General features: G+C 45.8%; 1 protein-coding gene across 2 annotated transcripts in view; it reads left to right on the top strand.

The window, feature by feature from the left end:
* The first annotated feature begins 326 nt into the window (after positions 1-326).
* Positions 327-12,226, top strand: part of dse (dermatan sulfate epimerase) — an 88,415-nt gene continuing 76,515 nt past the window's right edge. Inside the window, exons 1-2 of one of the 2 annotated variants that reach the window (XM_048531890.2) lie at positions 327-553; positions 2,975-3,047. The gene's annotated coding sequence lies outside the window, so the exon portion shown is untranslated. The remainder of the gene's footprint in view (positions 554-2,974; positions 3,048-12,226) is intronic. The other variant, XM_048531889.2, reaches the window with a different exon arrangement.

The following is a 12,226-nucleotide window of genomic DNA, read 5'->3' as shown; positions in this document are numbered from 1 at the left end:
CCATTCCCCCCCTCTCCCTCCTCCTCTCCCCATCCCCCTCCTCCTCCTCTCCCCATCCCCTCCTCCTCCTCTCCCCATCCCCCTCCTCTCCCCATCCCCCTCCTCTCCCCATCCCCCTCCTCTCCCCATCCCCTCCTCCTCCTCTCCCCGTCCCCCCTCCTCCTCCTCTCCCCGTCCCCCCTCCTCCTCCTCTCCCCATCCCCCCCTCCCCCTCCTCTGCTCCTTCTCTCCCCCTGCTCATCCCCTCCCCTCCCCTGCTCATCCTCCCCACTCCTCCCTCCTCCCTCCTCTCTCCTCTGCCCCCTCCACACATCCCCCCCACACCCCCCGGCAGTAATGTGTCACTCGCTGACGTTGCTGATGTCCCTCCCTCTCCCAGTCTGGTTGAAGGCTCCGCCGAGCCCCTGCTTTCAGCAGCCGCTGGAAATGCACCGTCTACGGGGGCCAGTGGCGAGCAGTGCTTCTTCCCTCCGTCCCCGAGCTCTGAATGCTACCTCCTGGGAGACCTTCCAACAGCTCGTATCCATCGGGATTCAGGGCGGAAAATAGAAAGGTAACAGGGGTTTCTGTGTGTGTGTGAGTGAGAGAGGGAGAACAAGCAGTTGAGAATTTCTTGCATGTTCGTTGTTGTTTTATCCCCAATTCTCCTCATCAAGTTGCATTTCCAACCGGAGACTGAAGGAACTGAGCCCGAGGGGGAATATTTTGGGAATTTGTGAGAGAAGCCTCCCGCTGTCCTGGGTCACTGTGTATGTGTTCTTACGGGCTGAAGCTCCAGCACACAGAGGGTTATTTTTTTTGGGGGGGGGGGTGGATTTTAAAGGGGATCCGTTCAATGCAGCCAGGATTTGCTCTTTTTTGTTTCTAAGTTGAGTACTCGGAGGGGGTGGGGAAGACGACCTCTCTCTTCCCTCAAACTTTTTGTTTTGTTCCTCTCTCAGCCTGACCATTACTAACCACTTGGCTAGCTTGAAGGGGGAGTCTTTGCCCCGGCTGTAGGGTTTTTTTGTGTCCTTTTCTTTTAATCCAGAGGAGCTCAGGCGTCCCCCCCTCCCGGGGGGAGGGGAAATCGGTCCCCGGGCTCTGACTTTGCAAACCTGGCGCTGGTCCCTTACGGGGTGGATTTCTGTGCCCCATGCTTTTGCTGTGATGGGAGCCAAGCCGGAGCTGGATTGCTCATTGAGGAGGCAGCAGCAACAGACCGAGAGGGCAGAAGGGGCAAAGGTTTGTCACCCATGCTTTCTATAGAGTGCCAGGCAGGGATAGGGCGTAGGAGATGGGAATCTGCTGTCCTTTCGTGGAAACTTGAAACCTCGTTTGTTTCTCTTTTGGATGGAGTTACTATGAACTGCCAGACGTGCTGTGTTCGGCTTTGATGAAATATGTTCCTTAACTGTTTAACCACCCAATTTCTATTCGTTCCCGCCGAGACGTTTCACAGTTACTGTAACATAACGAAGTGAAATGTGTGGCTCTAATACCTTTTTGAAAAAAAAATTGCTTTATTTCTATTAAATAATAGACATTTACATGACTGAAGGTGGCCACTCGGCCCCGTTGGATTTCTGCTGCCACCCCACTAGCCTGTAAATCATTCGTAGTACAAAGAAAAGCGTGTCACAATAACATGGCAAGCAACAGTGAGACAGTACGTACTGCTGTCTACGAATATTCAAACCAGCGATCGTGACGTTATTCTGCATGGGAGTGATCCTTTACCATTGCTAAAGCACTTGCAGCTTCCAAGTTTTTCCCAAATCATGGAAAACGTTATCACCTCACAAATCTGGACTCAATCTGCAGAAGGAACTGCTTGATTCCCTCCAGTGAACAGTACATAAATGCTTCTTTTTTCATTTTGTTTGCCTCTTATAAAAATTGAATATCCTAGCACGTCTAGCATAATCAATCCACAGTATCACCTCCGTCTTCACCTTTAAATGAAACCCATTTATGTTCCCGGGTCCCGACCCGAAACGTCAGCTTTCCTGCTCCACTGATGCTGCTTGGCCTGCTGTGTTCATTCAGCTTCACACCGTGTTATCCCAGATTCTCCAGCATCGGCAGTTCCTACTATCTAGGTGACCGTTTGTGTCCAGTTCTGAAGAAACGTAATTTTCAACAAGAAACATTAACGCTGTTCCTCCCTCCACAGGTGTTATTAAAACTGCAGAGTTTTTCCCGCACATACTTTCTAAAGCCCATATATTTCTACCTGTGGTATTCATTTAAAAAAACGATTGCGGGATATGCATGTCTCTGGCAAAGCTCGCATTTGTTGCCAATCTATAATTGTCCTTAAGGGAATGGAGATCCACATTTTTAACTGCTGCTGTCAGTGTGGTGGAAGCCCATTCTCAGTTCGGTTACGAAGAGATATAGTGATTTAATTTCGTCAGGGTGGTGCATGGTTTGGAGAGGAACTGGCAGTTGGGTGGTGCTCCCATAGGTCTGCTGCTGTTGTCTTCCTAAGCGATAGCAGTCATGATTTCAGAATGAGCCTTGATGAGTTGCTGCAGTACATCTCATAGATGATACATACAGCAGCCGTTACGTGCTGGTGGTACAAGAGAAGTGAGGGCAAAAGTGATGATGGAGTGTTAATCTGGTGGGCTGCTTTTTGCTGGATGGCGATGAGTTTGAGTGTTGTTGGAACTTCACTTGCACAGACAAATATTCTGTCACAATCCTGCTTTATGCCGTCTAGATGGGTAGAGAGGTTTGGGAAGCCTGGTCGCCACAAAGTTGCGAGCGTCTGCCTTATTTTTCAGCCGCATGGCACTTCCCGTTAGTATGTATTTGGTGAACAGTAACTCCCTGCACCTTGTTGGTGAGGGTTCAGTGATGGCAGTGCCAAGATGGTCACAGGGAGATGATGAGATTCTCTCTTGTTGGGGATGTTTATTGTCTGTCACATGCATGGTATGAATGGCACTTGTCGTTTAGTGACCAAAGCCTATTTTCTTTTTATTAGCTCATGGGATGTGGGTGACTCTGGTTGGAGTAGCCTTTGTGCTACATCCCTGACTGTTCTGAAGAAGTTAGTGGTAAGCTGCTGCCTTAAACTGTTACAGTCCATGATTTTGTACTTCCTGATTCTCACTGGTTCCAGTTTGCTGGGGTTCAATGTGGCCTCCGTGTTAAGGGCTGTCACTCTCACCTCACCTGAGGAATTCAATTTTTTAGTCGATGTTTGAACCAAAGCTGTGATTTGAATCCAAACTGGGTGTCAGTCAGCAGGTCATTGCTGAGCAGATGCTAGATTGATAGCACTGTTGATGACAACTTCCATCACGTTGCCAACAATTGTGAGTAGACTGATGGGGCAGTAATCGTCTGGGTTGGATTTATCCTGCTTTTTTGTGTACAGGACATACCTGGGCAATTTTCTATATTGTCAGTCAGATGCCAATGCTGTAACTGTACTGGAATGACTTGGCGAGGGTTATGGCAAATTCTGGGGCACAAGTTGCTGGAATATTGGCAGGACCCATAGACTTTGCAGTTTCCAATTTCAGGATATCACATGGAATTGCTCAAAGTGGCTGAAGGATGGCAAATGGAAAATCATCTTCCTGCAAACAAGCATGTTTAGCTGCAGTATCTGCACAGGAGCAAATCCGCACTGCAATCGTCAGTGAACGCTCGCACTTCTGATCTTATTGATGGAGGGAAGATTTTTGGTGAAGCAGCTAAAGTTTGTTAGGTCAAGGACTCTACCTGGAAGAGCTTCTGCAGAGACATCCTGGGGCTAGTATGGTTGGTTTCCAAGAAATGCAGCCATCTTCCTTTGTGCGAGGCATGACTCCATCCAGTGGAGAGTATTCAGAAGCTCAAAGTTTGTTTGGGCTTCATGCAGTTAGCCAGTAGTCGCTGTCACCTCACCCAATCTATTCTGTTGTGAATGCTTTGCACATTTAATTTTTTTTTTCAGTTTTTTTTCTGATGTACCCTAAAGTCTCTCAAATTGTTAAACAGTGTTCCTTCCTGCCTTATTTGGCTTAGTTTATCCAGATTGTCACTCTGCTTCATAGTCTTGAAATCTTACTGCTTTTAATTAGACTTTTCCCCCTGCATTCCCTTACCATCCCGCATCATGCTGGACTGCATTATAGCCCAATCCACTTCTCCAGTTACTCCTTCGTCAATACTCAAGAACCAGTCTAGTTTAACTGGAATCTATCCCAAAAGAGCCTCTTCCCCTTTCTCCAGTAATAGTTACACTTAAATTGAAGTGTTTTTTTTATCTTTGTAGCATCACTGAGCTCATGTTAGGTCAGCAGTCTATCAGGTTAGAGGCAGTGAAGGAATTGATAGCATTGGCAGTGTGGTAAAGCAGAGAGTCATCAGTGTGCATTTAGTACCTGATAGTAGGAATTAGCTTGGTGGGAAGCATGGAGATGTGGAATGAGAGCAAGGTGGCCTAAAGAGTAGATCCTTGTGAGACACCAGAGGTAATGGTTCAGCAATGTGGAGATCAACCATAATTGTTGTTGTTCTCACCATCACTAGATTATTAGGAATGGGGGGGAAAAAAGCCATAGCAATCTTTTTAATTGAATGTTGGAAGAGAAACTTTTTGAAAGTCATAGGATGTCATTTGTGAGTTGGATAAATGTGCTCTCAGTATTACAACAAGGACAGAAACCTGACCGAAACTTGACACATTGAGTTGTGTGAAAGATGGACATGAATCTGTCAACAGTAAACAACATTTCCGAAATTATGATGAATGGGAATAGGGTGACGTCAGGAATGTACGCTTCCAATTGCCAATCGAACCAGTTTAAACCTGTCTGGTTTAAAGTAATGTGATGCTTCAGCTCAGTAGAGAATGAATGTTGTATTGTTAACAATATGTCAAACCTAAGAAAAGCATATAATGGCAAATTACTTTTTGAATCCTGTGAATTATCTTTTGGATGATGTCTTTACTTGAGGTTTGACGCCAGAAGCCTTTGAAAATATAAATTTAAAAATTGTGCATCACTTATTGCATTGGGGAATATGTCTATCAAAACTGATTTTTCTTTCTAATTTTTAGAAATTTTCTCACTTCCAACATATCACTGGAAACACTGTTTTAAGTTAAACAGAAAACATATAAAACAGAAATTTGGAGTCTAGTTTGTATTGGACAGAAAATGAACCAGATTTTTGAGATTTGATCTTTACCACCATAGCATCAGTTTTTGATTTAATGTTCCATATGTGAGCTAAAAATATTTTAATAAACAATGAATCCCTCAATATACTATCATTTCCAAAGATCTGCCGGAAAACTGAAAATTAATAGTTCATGCTCTTAATTTCAATTTCAGGCAAGCTTTTGTTCAATTTAACAGAAGAAAAATCAAACTTCCTGTAGAAATAAGTTAGAAGAAATCCAAAGATGGAATCACTGTGTGGTGTCATGATCAGCTGTTGCACCGATGTATGTACCCAACATGTTTGTATGCCAGAGATTACTGAAGCTTTCAGAATGTAATTTAGATGCTGCCGAAAGTAACATCTGAGAATAATAAATTCTTCCTTCAATTTAGTGGTTTCTGAAACAATTTATACTGGAGTTAACTTGAGTATGGTGATTAATATTAGTGAAACCATGCTTAATTTTCAGAAAACAAGACAATGTTGAACTTAAAAAGAAGTGCAAAAATATTTAATATTAGCCAATGAAATCTCTCAAGGATACTTAATTAAACTTAAGTAAGGTTCCTCTCCAGAGCATATCCCAAAAAATGGATATGAGATGGAGAGAAAAATCAAAGAAGGAGGAAAACAAAACTAAATTTTCATAGTTAATAAAATGTGAGGCTGGATGAACACAGCAGGCCAAGCAGCATCTCAGGAGCACAAAAGCTGACGTTTCGGCCCTAGACCCTTCATCAGAGAGGGGGATGGGGGGAGGGAACTGGAATAAATAGGGAGAGAGGGGGAGGCAGACCGAAGTTGGATAGTAAAGAAGATAGGTGGAGAGGGTGTAGGTGGGGAGGTAGGGAGGGGATAGGTCAGTCCAGGGAAGACGGACAGGTCAAGGAGGTGGGATGAGGTTAGTAGGTAGCGGGGGGTGCGGCTTGGGGTGGGAGGAAGGGATGGGTGAGAGGAAGAACCGGTTAGGGAGGCAGAGACAGGTTGGACTGGTTTTGGGATGCAGTGGGTGGGGGGGAAGAGCTGGGCTGGTTGTGTGGTGCAGTGGGGGGAGGGGAGGAACTGGGCTGGTTGAGGGATGCAGTAGGGGAAGGGGAGATTTTGAAACTGGTGAAGTCCACATTGATACCATATGGCTGCAGGGTTCCCAGGCGGAATATGAGTTGCTGTTCCTGCAACCTTCGGGTGGCATCATTGTGGCAGTGCAGGAGGCCCATGATGGACATGTCATCAAGAGAATGGGAGGGGGAGTGGAAATGGTTTGCGACTGGGAGGTGCAGTTGTTTTTTGCGAACTGAGCGGAGGTGTTCTGCAAAGCGGTCCCCAAGTCTCCGCTTGGTTTCCCCAATGTAGAGGAAGCCGCACCGGGTACAGTGGATGCAGTATACCACATTGGCAGATGTGCAGGTGAACCTCTGCTTGATGTGGAATGTCATCTTGGGGCCTGGGATGGGGGTGAGGGAGGAGGTGTGGGGACAAGTGTAGCATTTCCTGCGGTTGCAGGGGAAGGTGCCGGGTGTGGTGGGGTTGGAGGGCAGTGTGGAGCGAACAAGGGAGTCACGGAGAGAGTGGTCTCTCCGGAAAGCAGACAGGGGAGGGGATGGAAAAATGTCTTGGGTGGTGGGGTCAGATTGTAAATGGCGGAAGTGTCGGAGGATAATGCGTTGTATCCGGAGGTTGGTAGGGTGGTGTGTGAGAACGAGTGGGATCCTCTTGGGGCGGTTGTGGCGGGGGCGGGGTGTGAGGGATGTGTCGCGGGAAATGCGGGAGACGCGGTCAAGGGCGTTCTCGATCACCGTGGGGGGAAAGTTGCGGTCCTTAAAGAACTTGGACATCTGGGATGTGCGGGAGTGGAATGTCTTGTCGTGGGAGCAGATGCGGCGGAGGCGGAGGAATTGGGAATAGGGGATGGAATTTTTGCAGGAGGGTGGGTGGGAGGAGGTGTATTCTGGGTAGCTGTGGGAGTCGGTGGGCTTGAAATGGACATCAGTTACAAGCTGGTTGCCTGAGATGGAGACTGAGAGGTCCAGGAAGGTGAGGGATGTGCTGGAGATGGCCCAGGTGAACTGAAGGTTGGGGTGGAAGGTGTTGGTGAAGTGGATGAACTGTTCGAGCTCCTCTGGGGAGCAAGAGGCGGCGCCGATACAGTCATCAATGTACCGGAGGAAGAGGTGGGGTTTGGGGCCTGTGTAGGTGCGGAAGAGGGACTGTTCCACGTAACCTACAAAGAGGCAGGCATAGCTGGGGCCCTTGCGGGTGCCCATGGCCACCCCCTTAGTCTGTAGGAAGTGGGAGGAGTCAAAAGAGAAGTTGTTGAGGGTGAGGACGAGTTCAGCTAGGCGGATGAGAGTGTCGGTGGAGGGGGACTGGTCGGGCCTGCGGGACAGGAAGAAGCGGAGGGCCTTGAGGCCATCTCCATGCGGAATGCAGGTGTACAGGGACTGGACGTCCATGGTGAATATGAGGTGTTGGGGGCCAGGGAATTGGAAGTCCTGGAGGAGGTGGAGGGCGTGGGTGGTGTCACGGACGTAGGTGGGGAGTTCCTGGACCAAAGGGGAGAAAATGGAGTCCAGATAGGTGGAGATGAGTTCGGTGGGGCAGGAGCAGGCTGAGACGATGGGTCGACCAGGGCAGGCAGGTTTGTGGATTTTGGGAAGGAGATAGAAACGGGCCGTGCGGGGTTGGGGAACAACGAGGTTGGAGGCTGTGGGTGGGAGGTCCCCTGAGGTGATGAGGTCGTGAATGGTGTTGGAGATGATGGTTTGGTGCTCGGGTGTGGGGTCATGATCGAGGAGGCGGTAGGAGGTCAACCAGCCCAGTTCGTCCCCTCCCCCCACTGCACCACACAACCAGCCCAGCTCTTCCCCCCCACCCACTGCATCCCAAAACCAGTCCAACCTGTCTCTGCCTCCCTAACCGGTTCTTCCTCTCACCCATCCCTTCCTCCCACCCCAAGCCGCACCCCCATCTACCTACTAACCTCATCCCACCTCCTTGACCTGTCCGTCTTCCCTGGACTGACCTATCCCCTCCCTACCTCCCCACCTACACTCTCTCCACCTATCTTCTTTACTCTCCATCTTCGGTCCGCCTCCCCCTCTCTCCCTATTTATTGCAGAACCCTCTCCCCATCCCCCTCTCTGATGAAGGGTCTAGGCCTGAAACGTCAGCTTTTGTGCTCCTGAGATGCTGCTTGGCCTGCTGTGTTCATCCAGCCTCACATTTTATTATCTTGGAATTCTCCAGCATCTGCAGTTCCCATTATCTCTAAATTTTCATAGTGCAAGGTCATGCACAACTAACTGAGAGTAACAACCAGAGGTCTCCAGCATAGAAAAAAAGTGGTCTGCACTGGTCAGAAATAGCCACCTAACTATTCTAATCTCTTCTACACTTATAGAGGGATTAATTAAGTAACAATTACACTTTTGCTTTATCATCCATTTCTGGCATTGTCACCACCGAATCTTATTATCTATAGGCATACAATTTCCAGTTAACCTGTGAAAATTTTTAGTTGAAGTGATATATTTTGCATGCAGAGAATATGTTGACCCATTAAAGAAGCTCTTCAAGCCCTGGCAAAAAGTATATTTTCTGCTTTGAGCAGAGTCAGGGACTCGTGTTACAAAATCATTTGAGGAGCTCTCTCATCTTGCATCATGACGATTCCCCTCAAGAAATGCTTTCCCTTGAGCCTCGTTATGCTATCTATCAAGCTCATCCATAACTTACATTCATTCTTTAAGGTTCTTGAAAAGGCCGTTGCTTTGTAAATCTGTGTCTGTCTCTCCCAAAATTCCAACTTCAATCCCCTTAATCAAGTTTCCTTCCTTATCCAAAATTACAAATAGCACTTTTGGTGATTGAAAATGTGGTACATTATCAGTTATGATCCTCCATTACCCTTCTTCCTCAAGAGTCAACAACACACTATCCTTCAGGCTTGGGGACCGCTTTGCAGAACACCTGCGCTCGGTTCGCAATAAACAACTGCACCTCCCAGTCGCAAACCATTTCCACTCCCCCTCCCATCCTTTAGATGACATGTCCATCATGGGCCTCCTGCAGTGCCACAATGATGCCACCTGAAGGTTGCAGGAACAGCAACTCATATTCTGCTTGGGAACCCTGCAGCCCAATGGTATCAATGTGGACTTCACCAGCTTCAAAATCTCCCCTTACCCCACCGCATCCCTAAACCAGCCCAGTTCGTCCCCTCCCCCCACTGCACCACACAACCAGCCCAGCTCTTCCCCTCCACCCACTGCATCCCAAAACCAGTCCAACCTGTCTCTGCCTCCCTAACCTGTTCTTCCTCTCACCCATCCCTTCCTCCCACCCCAAGCCGCACCTCCATCTCCTACCTACTAACCTCATCCCACCTCCTTGACCTGTCCGTCTTCCCTGGACTGACCTATCCCCTCCCTACCTCCCCACCTATACTCTCCTCTCCACCTATCTTCTTTTCTCTCCATCTTCGGTCCGCTTCCCCCTCTCTCCCTATTTATTCCAGAACCCTCACCCCATCCCCCTCTCTGATGAAGGGTCTAGGCCCGAAACGTCAGCTTTTGTGCTCCTGAGATGCTGCTGGTCCTGCTGTGTTCATCCAGCCTCACATTTCATTATCCTTCAGCACCTGTTGTTTGTTGCTCAGTTCAGCAGAACTGTCTGCACTTGGTTCCATTCTTTGCTATGGCTGTGATTAAATAGCTTGCTCACATAATAGCATCCCCGCTTGATTCTGCACCATCAGATAAGGAATCCACCAAGGAGCCTACTTTGTTGCATTCCCTTCCTTGTCTACATGCAGCCAATTGACATAATCTCAAAACATGTTTCTAGTTTGAATGCCGCTGGTAGCATCTACCTCCTCACCATTTGCCTGCCTGTGTATTATTGGAGGACTTATCCAGCATTTCAACTGATTTCCTTCCCATTAAAAAGGTTGCTTATTGCTGAAGTAATGGGTCAAAACTTAGGCAGGATGAGGAAGTTCAAATGGCAACATGTCTTTAATTTGAACAGAATTTAACATGAGATAAGATACAATGCAAAGACATTGAGTTGTGTAATAACCTCATATGTGCTGGAAAAATGTTATTGTAGATTTTGAATCTTGATTTGGATTGTGCAGATTCTTGTGCTTAGAGACTTTCACTTCTGTGAACAAGGTGCTTTATTCATATCCTCAGCATTTGCTACAAATGACAATGATTACCTGTCTGCAATAATATGTAAGAATAAAACACACACTGTGTCTCTGTCATTACAGTAATTGTAGCTTTTAGGATATGTACCTAGAAAGTAAACTGAAGAGCTCCAATACCAAAGTCAGTGAGTGTTACATAATTGCAGTCTTTTTGTGGATTAAAGTTTTAAAGTCATTAAAAACTGAAATACTTTGTGACAATTTTCGTGTCTGAGTATATGAATATTTTTACTTTATTGTACTGTGGCACAAAGCATTCCTTGACTCCTATCCACCAGGAATATGATTGTTATTAATACTTGTACCGCAAGTTATTGTTCACTTTGCCTTACGCATTATTATATTCAACATGTAATGACATGAGTAGGAAGTATGGTTAAAGAGAAATGAACAAATGCCACCAACCTTTCCCACAGGAAAATAATGAATCATTTTGTGACGGAGAGAGAACATTTAAAATTGCTTCATGGCTCCTCACCCACAAGCTCCACAATATCTCTGCAAAATTACAAACTATTTTCAGTTCTGCAATAGAGATGGTGTGACCAGTTAGTTCACTTGGGCTGAATGGCTAGCATGTGGCTTAGAATAATACTAACAATGTGGCTGTGATTCCTGCTGTAGCTGAGGTAGACTCGGTACATGCGTTCCTGCCCCGGTCCTGTGAAAGTTAAGGGCAAACCACCACTGGTTTAAAAAACACTGCCAAGAAAGACAGGATGAATGAAGCAACAACAGATAATGAGCCATGGACCTGTCTTTGGGCAGAGCACATATGAATAAATGAATGAGAGAAGAGATAGCAGAAGCATTATTATGTGTATTTAATAATATTTATTCAGATTAATCTGTAGTGCCATAAGATTTGATGGTAACTAACATTTTCAGTATATTTATAAAGGAATATACTAGGCGTCTAGAAAACCATAACCAGTTTAACATTTCAGGAAAGTAATGCAATCTTTATTAAAGGGCTACAAAATGAAACAGTATCTAGAAATCAAACATATGATAACAGATGTCAAAAGCTAAAGAAAAGCTTGACCAATCTTTGTTGAATTCTTTGAAGACAGTATACAAATGCAGCGTAAAAGATTTAATATGTCTAGATTTCCAGAATGCCTTCAATAATGTACCAGTGAATAAGGTGAGACCTTTGTGATAAAGGTTTATAATATATAATCATTCGACATGAAACAGATTTTCGTTTCATATTGTCATGTGGTTTTACCTTCTTATAAAAAAGAGGTCAGACAGGCTTTTCTACAGTTGGAGTTCATGAAATAAAAGGGGAGGTGGTAGTATGGGGTTAAAGTTCATGAGTAATAGGAAACAGAAAAGTGGTGAATAGTTCCTTTATGGACTGGAGGATGACATATATAGTGAAGTTGCTCAGGTCAGTATTGTGATTTTTTAAAAAAAAACTGTATTAATGATCTAGACTCTGTGTGAGCAGGTACCATTTCATAATTTGTGGATGATACAAACCTGAAAGCACTATGAATTGTGAGGATAATAGTGATTGACTTCAAGAGAACTTCAATGGTTTCACTGAGCAGACATGAGACAGATGAAATTTACTGGAGATGAGTTTGAAGTGACACATTTGGTAGAAAGAGCAAGGAGTGACATTATAAATTAAAGGATATGATTCTACAGAAGGTGCAGAAGCAGAGGGGCCTGGGTGTATATGTACACAATTCTTTGAAGGTGGTCGGGGAGGTTGTATTTTACAGATAGTCAGAGAATTACAGGAAGAAGGCAGGAGAATGGGGTTCAGAAACATATCAGGCATGATTAAACAGCATGGAAGACTCAGTGTGTCAAATGGCCTTGTTCTGTTCCTATATCATGTAGTCTTTG

The sequence above is a fragment of the Stegostoma tigrinum genome, chromosome 4 (genome assembly GCF_030684315.1).
Source record: "Stegostoma tigrinum isolate sSteTig4 chromosome 4, sSteTig4.hap1, whole genome shotgun sequence".
Classification (NCBI taxonomy): domain Eukaryota; kingdom Metazoa; phylum Chordata; class Chondrichthyes; order Orectolobiformes; family Stegostomatidae; genus Stegostoma; species Stegostoma tigrinum.
Note: the sequence above shows the minus strand (reverse complement) of the source record. Positions and strands in the feature narration are given on the sequence as shown.